This window comes from Ovis aries, chromosome 3, assembly GCF_016772045.2.
Source record: "Ovis aries strain OAR_USU_Benz2616 breed Rambouillet chromosome 3, ARS-UI_Ramb_v3.0, whole genome shotgun sequence".
NCBI lineage: Eukaryota > Metazoa > Chordata > Mammalia > Artiodactyla > Bovidae > Ovis > Ovis aries.
Genome location: NC_056056.1, coordinates 75961126 through 75971935, shown reverse-complemented (window position 1 = coordinate 75971935; position 10810 = coordinate 75961126). Strand labels below are relative to the sequence as shown.

Here is a 10810-nt window from a genome sequence, read left to right as displayed (position 1 = left end):
GAAACTAAAATAACATGGTAAATCAGTTATACTTAAAATTTTTAAGAAGGCAAAAAAATCTTCAGTTCTAATCACAAGAGAAAACAAAACCCCAGAGCTCAATGAAGCAACGTGGAAAGCATGACCCCAAGTCACCTCACCTGTCTACCCCACCGCCGCCCTCCCCACCCCCAATCATCCCACCACCCCAAAGGTCAAGACCCTAGATCCTAGATGTAGCACAAGATCCTAGAGGGCGAGGGATAGTTTCAGACAGCCAAAGGCTCCATGCTTCTGCTTCCAGGGACTTCTAAAGGTAACTCACGCACCTCCTCGCACCCCGCCCCACGTTTGCTGGAGGGAGCATCTTCTCCCCGACTTGTGAGGAGCCGGAGACTTGGAAGAAAGATACGGGGGCGTGTGGGGGGAAGAGAATGGAGAAAAACTTAGGGGGATCCAGGGCGGGAAAGGAGGAGAGAAGCGGGGCGGAGCAGGGGGCGGGGCGGGGCGGGAGAGCGTCGGCGGAGTGGCCACGCCCCCGCCCCTCCGCTCCGGCCGCTCGGGGCCCTCCGTCCCCGCCCCCTCCGCCCTTCCCCTCTGTCTCCCCCTCCTCCTCCTGCTCCTCCCTCCGAGGTGGATGGCGGCTGCCAGAGTCGGAACCCCAGCCGCGCTGCGGGTGAGTGACCTCCCCCTGGGGACCGGCAGGGAGGCGCGGGGAGCCCCTCTCCCGGGCGGGTGAGCCCCGGTTTACCCGGAAAGTGTGAGGCCGGGGAGGGCGGAGTGGGGGCGCGGCCGGCGCCGGGGGACGCGGGCATCTCCCGCGCTGGTCCGGCGCCCCGCCGGGCGCCTCTGCTCCCCGCCGCGGCTCCCGCTGTCCCCCGAGCGCAGGGCCCGCACTGACTGGGCCCCACCCGGCTTCCCCTCCGCACCGCAGCTCCGAGGCGGCTGCCCACACCTAGGTCCAGCTCTCAAGAGAAAGAAAACTCAAGCAGCAAAGAAAAGAATCTCGACTCCTTTCTGGGGGGGTTGGGGGAGGAAGGAGGGACGGGTGTTCATCCAAACAAACCGGTGCGGTCGCAGCCTCTCAGCGCACGGTCACCAGCCCCCGTCCTCCATCCCTCCGGGGGCTCGGCGTCCCCCCAACCCCAGGACTCTCACTTTTTTTCCCTGGCTCCTGTTACTGGTGCAGCTACTTTCTCCCCCGCCGTCTCCCGCCCCTTAACCTTTCCCTGGGAAGCTCCTGGCCCACAGGCTGGTAGCGCCAGCCTAGTGGCCCCTCCAGTCCCAGAAGGCGATTACCCAGGCCAGGGAGTCACAGCCACAGGGGTCTTCACTCTTGCTCAAAGAGTTCCTGCAGGAATAACTAACTGGAGTTTGATTTTGGGTCCCCTGGCCCCGCACACTGTGCGTTGCATGTCCAAACGGAAATTAAAATATATTCCTTCTTGGAATTTTACTGTTTCTGTTGGGCACCTTTGTTTGTTTTAAACCTCTCTGTTCCTTTCTCTCAATAATAACTTCATTTAATTAACTTTTCTACTTCTGAAAGAAACGGGGGAAATAATAATAAAACAAGAAAATAGAGGAAAAGAGTGCTTGCTAAAAATATTGTGCAGAACCTGGTCTTTGGAAAGTAAAGACTTTATTCTGTACTTAGACTGTTTAGTGGGAGATGAGAGTTCACTGGCGCTTATTTTTGGACAACCCCAAACAGACTCTCACAGCCTCCCCCAGGCTAGAAGTTTTAATTTGCCTGACAAAAACCACACTGTTTGTTGGCATTCCCCAGCCTGGCTACTCACCCTGCATTTTTCTTCCCTCCTCTGCCTCCATCTCCCAACTTCTTATAAACAGGAGTTGTGGAAACAGAGCAATGGAAGAGGTGAAAATGAGCAGGACCTCAAAGAGGAAAAACAACCTCGCTTCTTTTAATCCTCAGGCTGTTGGCTTCAACTTGACTCTGATCGGGTAGAGGAATGTTTAGTTCACTTGTGTGGTTTTTATGTCTGTTCTCATTAGAGTTGAATCAGTGTTTCCATGACAGGCTCAGTTCTCTGGGTGCTTTAAAGGGAACTTGTTAATTCTAAGATGGGTCTGGTCAAGCCTGGAATTTGGAGGTTTGCAGATTTTGTTTAAGGGATTGATCTGGGTTGATATTACTAACTTCTGCCCACTTGGAACTGGAGCCACGGGGCTGAGAGGGAAACAGCCTGAGCTAGGGTTTGCTACCACAAGACCAAGGAAGAAAAAGCTTTCCTAAGGAGTGAACTCTACAAACAGGACTGTAGGGAGTGTTGAACTTTTATTGTTTTTAGAGAGAAGGCACTTCTCAAGAACTTCAGCCATTCCTGTTTCTATACAGATAATAAATGTGATTGTAACAAATGTATTAGATCAGATTCAGAACAACCCATCAAAACAGGTTAGGTATTGAGCTATTAAGAAAGATTTTAAAAATGAATTTCATTAGGAACAGACTGGTTTTGAAAAGGGTGTAATTCATTTTTCTGTGCTGATTGAGTGCGGTAGTTCCCCATTACTATGAATTAGTAAGGTTTTACTGTGGTTTCAAAATGTCATTGGTAAGGAAGCATTGTGGCTTCCATTCAAAAAGAAAACCCTTGAAAGTTTTGAACTTGTTTGACCCTGGTACTTAAAAACAATGCATTTAGATAATAATCTTCAGTCTCTTCCTCTTCCTGAGAATTTTTAATAGTGTATTTAATGCCCCAGAAGTCAACCTAATACTGTTTGGAGAGAAATCACCTTTCTGCCTTCTTCAACTTTTGTACCAACTCAACGAAATCTTGTTGAACTGAGTGGTTTGCCATTGTTTACGAGTGTTTGTTGTGCAGCCCCAGATAGGCTGCTCTGAATGATGGGGATATAATGAAGGCTGGCAACATGTCCCAGACTGATGGAGCAGGTGGTCTGGATGGCAAGGTGAAGGCTACATCCCCAGTTAGCCTATAGAAAGCAGCCACTTGTCGTCTGACTGGCCAGATGAGTTGGAGATAGGTGGAGTGTGGAAACTGCAGAGGAGGAAGAAGGGGAGAGGTTATTTTTACTTCTTTTTTACTTTAAGAAAAATAACCTAAAGGAATACGATGTGACCTTTTAAAATCATGTACAAGGATACCAAATTGTATTAACATGCTGAGGGTATTTTGTTAAATTTTGAAAGAAATTTTATTTCAAGTTATGAAAGCTTTGTATCTCACTCTGAAAATGCACCCCCAAAATACTGGAATGGTATGCATGCAAATAGATGGTGGGATTACAGGTACTTTTGATTTTCTTTGTGCTTGCCTGTGTTTCTCAACTGTTTTGCAATAGTAATAGCTAACGTTTATTGAGTATGAAGCGCATACATATGGTATTTCATATTCATGCTTTAGAGGCAAGTACCGTTATTCTCATGATATATGATTCAGAAACTAGAATCTGAGAGGAAACTGGCCAAGGCTGCATAGCCACTATGTGCTGGAATCAAATCTTGAAGTCAGGTCAGTGACCAAAGTCTTAATCTCTGTCACTATTGTATTATTATTGTTATCTTAATTATAAGAAAAAAATAGAAAAGGAAGGCAAAGTAATTTGTGGTTTAGTAAGAACTGATATTTTGATTAATTGGAAAATGCCCCTGTCTCCCATCTCATCTACTTCCCACTATTGCTTGTCTTTGGAAGTCCTTGGGAGTTGCTCCTGACTTAGCCCGGGGTTGCTCATTTTCCCTTGGAAGCCAGCTGTATCTATGATACATAATCCAGAATTCCTCTGAGGCTTCCTGGACAGCCTGGGAATCCAGGAACCCCATGGAATTCTAGAGCAGTCCTGATAGAAGGCAGGATTTTTAAAAATCAGCAAATTATGTCTCTGCTGCCTGGTAGAAGGCAGGATTTTTAAAAATTGACAAAGTAATGATTGGCATTCATTTTTCTTGGCATTGTCAGGGGAGCGAGATGGGTAGGAAGGCCCGGAGAAAGATGTCAGATTTCCTTTATCTTATCTGTGTGTTACATGGAATGTTGGGATTGCTTCTTGATGCTTATTACTGTGAAAACACAATAAAGAACTATTTTTTGGAAGCCTGGGAATGCTCCCATGCACTGGCAGATGAACCGGTTTAGTGGAGATGGAAATATTCTGGGGATAGCTCTGGGAAAGAAGCCCACATCCTGGATCATCATGGTCCCTCACAGGCAGCCAGGCTCCCAGAGGTCACCTTCCTATCTTCTTCCTGGAATGTACCTGAAGATGGGCTTTTCTAAAACACCTAGTCTTTCAAAGAGCACACCTTATGTAGGAGGCTTTCTCTCCTTTATTCTTCCAGGAAGAGATTTCTGACAGGCTGATGCTTCTATATCACTTTCTTGTTGAAATAATATTGTAAGAGTCAAGGACCTCTTTCCCAAATTATCATACTTGGACCAAGATGGACAAGTCCCAGATCTTGTATCCATTTGAGCATTGGAGAAATGTCTTTGTGGTCTCAGTGCTAGGAATAGTTCTTGTGAACAACTTGTCTGTTTTGTCTTGTGGATGCTGTGAATCCTTTCATTGATTTGGCCACAAAGAAGCACAGAGCCCACTTAGTGGCCTTCCTTGTAGCATAGGCATCAGACTTCATGGCCTGCACTTTGAATAACTAATAACATTATTGTATACCTTCTGTTACCTATGGATACTTAGTTCCACTTTTCTCATCTACTTTATATTGTTTTGTTTTGTTTATCCAATGCATTTTGGAGGCTGCTACTTCTGGTAACCCACTCCTTCCTTCTGAGTTCATGTCGATGGAAATTAAGATGTTCTTTCATGGAAAGTTTAATAAACTTAAAAATATTTGTATTCCTGAAAGTATCTTTATTTTGCTCTTACAAGTGAGAGTTTGACTGAGCATGGAATTCTGGACTCACAATTATTTTCTTTCAGAATTCAGAATATATGACATCATTATCTTCTTCTGTCTATTGCTACTCCTAAGAATACCAAATAACCTTGGGCACGCTTCCTAATTTCTCTCAGTCTCCCTTGTCTATAAAATAGATAATAGTATCCACTTTAAGGATAATATATGCAGAATGTTAGAGTTGTGCCTGCCATATAAGGAAGCACGCAATAATTGTTAGCTGTTACAGTTACTTTTGTATTTTTTCAGTATTTCTTGGCTTTCTTGGACTTTACTAGTTCATATAAATAGTAGTTTGTCTCACTGAATACAGAAAATCATGTTGGATTTTTATTGATTTCATTTAATTTTTATTCAAGAGAACTGATACCTTTACACTATTCATCTTCTCCTTTTATTCAGGTGACTTCCCCTGTAAATGTGTAAATGTTTTTACACAGATTTTGTTTTATCTATTTCCTATTTCTGATAGGTTTTGTGTGTATTATAAATGATATCTTTTTTGAATTATACTTGAAAATTGGTTATTTGCTGGCCCATAGAAACATTCCTGATTTTTGAATTTTGATCTTGTACTGATCATCCCAGTTGAAGTCTCTAATTGTTTCTTTTGCAGGTATTCTTGAATTTTCTAGGTAGACAATCGCAGAATAATGTTTTTTTTCTTTTGACTCCCTATGACCATATCTTTTTATTGTCTTGCTGGATTGGGTAGACCCTCCAGGGACAGTCTTTAATAGTAACAGTGATGGTGAGCACCCTTGTCTTCTTACTGTCCTTAATGAGTGCTCTTAATGTTTCACCGTTAATCATGAAGTTTGCTCAAGGTTTCAGTAGATATTTTTTATTGAAGTAAGGACTTTTTCACTATTAATACTTTTTAACAACGTACACTATCATGACTGAGTGTTGATTTTATGTAATGCCTTACATAAAGCGCATACATGCCTTAATGTTTTGTGTAAATTATATGAGGTAATATAATTTTCTTTCTTCATATTATAATGTGGTAGTATGAATATATTTAATTACTTTGAGATTTTTTGTTCAGTTGCTCGGTTATATCCGACTCTTTGTGACCCCCATGAACTGCAGCACACTGGGTTTCTCTGTCCTCTTCTAGCTCCTGGAGTCTGCTCAAACTCATGTCCTTTGAGTCGATGATGCCATGACTTTGAGAGATATACACACACACACACACACACACACACACACACACATATACAGATGTATTCTTTTATTCTATGGAATATCATTTGCTAGTATCTTATTTAGATTTTTGCAACTGTTTATTAAGTGAAACAATTGTCTATAATTTTCTTTTTTAAAAAACATTGTTTTTACATTGTTTGGTATCAAGTTTATATTAGCTCCATGAAATAAGTTGGGAAACTTTTTCATATATATTTTTCTTAAATAGTTTGTGAGAAGTTAAAACCCTGTTTCTTAAAAGTTTGGTAGAATTCATTGTAAAATAACTGCTTAGCCAGGATATGTGTGTCAAGGTTCTGACAATTCAGATTCATAAATGATTTTGATAAGTTTGATCTATTTCTTTTTGATTCAGTTTTGATAATTTGTTTAGATGATCCATTTCATGTGTTCTCAAATTTACTAGCATAAATTTGTTCATAATTTTCTTTTATTGTTTTTTAAATGTTGACTGTTTTAAGATATATTCCCTTCTTAGTTCTTAATACTGTTTATTTGTGCCATCTCAAAAGTTAATATATAAGTTTAATTAATCTTTTGATATAACCAGCTTCTTCCTTATCTATACTTTTCATTTTTCATGTCTTTTTATTTCCTCTTATTTGTATTATTTCTTCTTTCCATTTCTAGCTACTTCAGTTGACTCCTAACCCTTTTGTTTTTTGTTTTTCAATACATGCATTTTATGGAATTCCCTGGTAGGCTAGTGGTGCTTTCAAGTGGTTAGGACTTGAACTTGGACTGCCAAATTCAATCCCTGGGCAGAGAACTGAGATCCCGCAAGCCACTCGCATGGCAAAAAATAAATGTATTTTAAAGCTATAAAGTTAGCTCTACGTATTGCTTTAGCCACATCATACAGGATTTAGTATGTGTACATTCAATACCACTTGGCTCTAAATGTTTTGTACATTTTAAATTTTCTTTTGAACGTATGGATTTAATTTTCCATTTTCAACTTAAAAAAACCTTTTTTTTAAACTTTGTTTAAATTATTGTTGACTTCTAATCTAGTTGCATCATGAAAAGACAGCATGGTTTGTATAGTAGCCATCCTTTGTGTCCAGTTACATGAACAGTTTTTCCAAATATATCATGTATGGTTTAAAAGAAAAATATATTCCCTGCTTGGTGGATGCAGCATTCTGCATCAAGTGTATTTATTAAGTGTATTTTTCAAATTTCTCATGTTCTTCCTGATTTTCTTTTGCCTGTTTTCTGAGTTCTCCTCAGTCTCAGAGAAAGGAATGTTAAAATCTTCTGCTCGGTGGATTTGTCAGTTTCTCCTTGTAATCCATTAATGTTTATACAAATTGAGGATTGTTGTTTCTCCAGGGTGAATTTATTAGGTTATGTACAGTTCTTTGTTATGTTTATTGATGCTTTTGGCAGAAACTCTATTTTGTCTGATATTAATGTTGCTGTACCTACTTCTCTTGGTGATTATTTTTTTATGTCTTATATGTTCTTTTATATTAACTTCTGTCTATAATTTTGCCTTAACTGTTAATCTTAGAAATAGTTTTTATGTGTTGCTTCATTTTTTTTTTTTTAATGACAGCCTGGAAATCTTTTTAATAATTGAATGTAAACTTTTACATTCTTTGTAAGCAATATACATTTGGCCTCTTTCTGCCATCTTAAGTTTTTGTTTTTCCCATTTAGCATTTTTTGGTTGCTTCTTTTATACTTCTTTTCATAGTTTTCTTTGGATTGGTCAGGTTTTGTATGTTTCTATTTCTGTCAGCTGTTTTGAAAAACAAAATTCTACTTGTGTTTTTTTAGTGGTTATTCTTAAATTTTTAACATTGTGTCCATTTAACAAAGTCTAAAGTTGATTTTGGAATTTCCTCTCATCAGTACAGTGGCCTTAAGTGAAGTTGCCCAGTTGTGTCCAACTCTTTGCAACCCCATGGACTGTAGGCCACCAGGCTCCTGTGTCTATGGGATTTCCCAGGCAAGAATACTGGAATGGGTTGTCATTTCCTTCTCTAGAGGATCTTCCCAACCCAGGGATCGAACCTGGGTCTCCCGCATTGCAGGCAGACTATCTGACCGGCCTTTCTTCCCATCTTCCGGTTATTGTGGTCTACTGGTTTACTCCCACATCATTTATGGTCCTCTCCCCATTCCTGAAATTGGTCATCATTGTTATTCCTACTTTTTCTCCTTTTTTATAGTGAAAATTTATTTAACTTTACCAATTTCTTTTTTTTGCTGGTGTGATTTTATTTTATTGTTTATATTGGAGGATAATGCTTTACAATGTTGTGTTGGCTTCTACCATACAAGGTGAACTAACCATAATTATACACATATACCCTCCCCCTTAGATCTCCCTCCCCCTCCCTCCTAACTTTACCAGTTTCTTATCTCAACATTGCCTCTTGCATACCATTCATTACTCCTGTATTCATTTTCTTCATACTGATAATTTTTTCACTGAAGGTCTAGAGTTGTAATACTCCAGTCTTGTGGGTAGCTTTGGTATTGTTTTGAAAATGTCTTTATTCATGTCCCTCTTGAAAGATAATTTTTCAAGGTATAGAATTCTAAGTAGATATTTTCCTCTCAGCATTTTGTAACATGACTCCACTGTCTTCCTGTCTTAATTGTTCCTTATGAAAAATCTCTTTTTGGCCATCCTTTTGCAGGTAATCTGTTTTATCCCTTGGAGCCTTTCAGTCTTATCTTTTTTGTTTTTCATGTTGTGCCCTTTCATTATGTATCCAGATATAATCTGTTTCTATGTTTTCTACCTGGAATTCTGTACGCTCATTAATCTGAAGTCACACCTCTATTTTTATATCTAAAGGTTTCTCAGTTATTTCCTCTACAAATTTATTTTAAAATAATTGGTGAGCACTTATCATGTATCAGGAGTGCTTCCAAGTTCTAGAGACATAGAAATGAACATACGAGACAAAAGCCCCGACTATGATTTTGAGTCCCTTATACACTCCAATCTTCCCTGAAATACCTGTTAGGTGAGTGTTGAACCTTCTGATTTTACCTTCTGTGTTTTCTTCATCTGAGGTTTTCCTTTCTTAACTATAGTTGACCCTTGAACAATTTGCATTAGAAGTATGACCCTCTGTGCAGTTGAAAATCTGTGTATATTTATAGTTGGCCCTTCGTAGACGCAGTTCTTTTCTATCTGCAGTTCCTCTAAATCCATGATTTCACATCCCCTGGGTTCAACCAACTGAGGACAATGTAGTGTTTACTATTGAAAACAAATCTGCATATAAGTGGACCTTCACAGTTCAAACCCATATTGCCCAAGAATTAACTGTATCTCTTTATCTTAACTATATTCTGAGTGATTTTTTCAGTTCCATTTTCTAGTTTATTAATTTTTTTAACTGTGTTTGGTCTATTGTTCAATCCACCCATTGTTTCTTTCTTGAAATTTAATGTTTTTATTTCTAGAATTTCTATTTGGAACTTAATATCTACTGGTTTTTAAAAATATTATCTCTTTGCCTTTTAATTTTTAAATTTTTAGCCCTTTTTCTATTTTTCAATATTTTAAGCAAATTTTTAGATTATTTATTTCTGCTTTTGAATTTTTTTAAATGATCTATTTTCTCTTGTGTGTTATATCTTCGTCAAGGGTTGTTTTTCATAGAAATACTACGTACCTCAGGATTGCTAGCATATCCTTGTAAAGCAGTTTGACATTTGCTTCTGCTGATCTAATCTGGGGTTTGCCCATTCCCAAATTTACCTTTTTGTTAATGTTGGCATATAGGCCCTGTACAGCCTGAAAGTATGCATTTAAACTTGTCCTTGTATTGTGGTGCAAGTGTGGATATCAGATTTTTTTAAGGTCATTCATTTTCTACTCTTTGCTCAAGCACATGACAAGCTTTCTTGTGGTTTCCTCAGGTTGACAAGTAATGGTCTTCTAGAACTGTTTCACTTATGAAGCAGGCGCTTTTGACTCTCAGCTTTATGTAAGTGCGTCAGCGACAGCTCCTGGCATCAGGTGGCCATTACAAGACTCCCCTCACTGCATGCATGTCATTAAACTCTCAGCCCCTAGCCATTCAGGTTTCTAACTGGTCTGGATTGTTCCATAAGCCCCTTGGCTTCAGCTCCTACTATTTGATCCACTTTGACTTCCCTCTTTATTTCTGTTATCTGGAGATTTCTATTTAATCTCTTTTTTTAAACTTTTTATTTTATATTGGAGTATAGCAAATTAACAATGTTGTGATAGTTTCAGATGCATAGCAGAGCTACTCATCCATACATATATGTTTTCTCCCACATCCCCTCCCATCCAGGCTGCCACATAACATTGAGCAGAATTCCCTGAATTACCCCTTCAATCCAAACACTTCAAAGCACTGAACAAAACTGTAACAACAAATATTACTACATTAAGAAAATAGATTACTGCTATATTTAAAATGAATAACCAACAAGGATGGGAGGGGAGGTGGGGGAAAATGGATAGATATGTATGTATGGCTGAGTAGCTCTGCTGTACACCTGAAACTCTCAATATTGTTAATTTGCAGACAGCCAACCTCTGTCTATGTGATCACATGGTAGAAAGGGTGAGCTTGCTCTCTAGGACTTCTTTTATAAGAATCCTCATCATGAGGACTCTGCTTTGGTGACCTAAACACCTCCCAAAGGCCCCACCTCCTAATACCATCATCTTGGAGGTTAGGGTTTTGACATGAATGTTCAGTT

At 39.5% G+C, this 10810-nt stretch overlaps 1 protein-coding gene across 1 annotated transcript in view; it reads left to right on the top strand.

Annotated features, from left to right (window-relative positions):
• The first annotated feature begins 609 nt into the window (after window positions 1-609).
• Window positions 610-10810, top strand: part of STON1 (stonin 1) — a 59923-nt gene continuing 49722 nt past the window's right edge. The window contains exon 1 of the mRNA XM_027966864.2: window positions 610-655. The gene's annotated coding sequence lies outside the window, so the exon portion shown is untranslated. The remainder of the gene's footprint in view (window positions 656-10810) is intronic.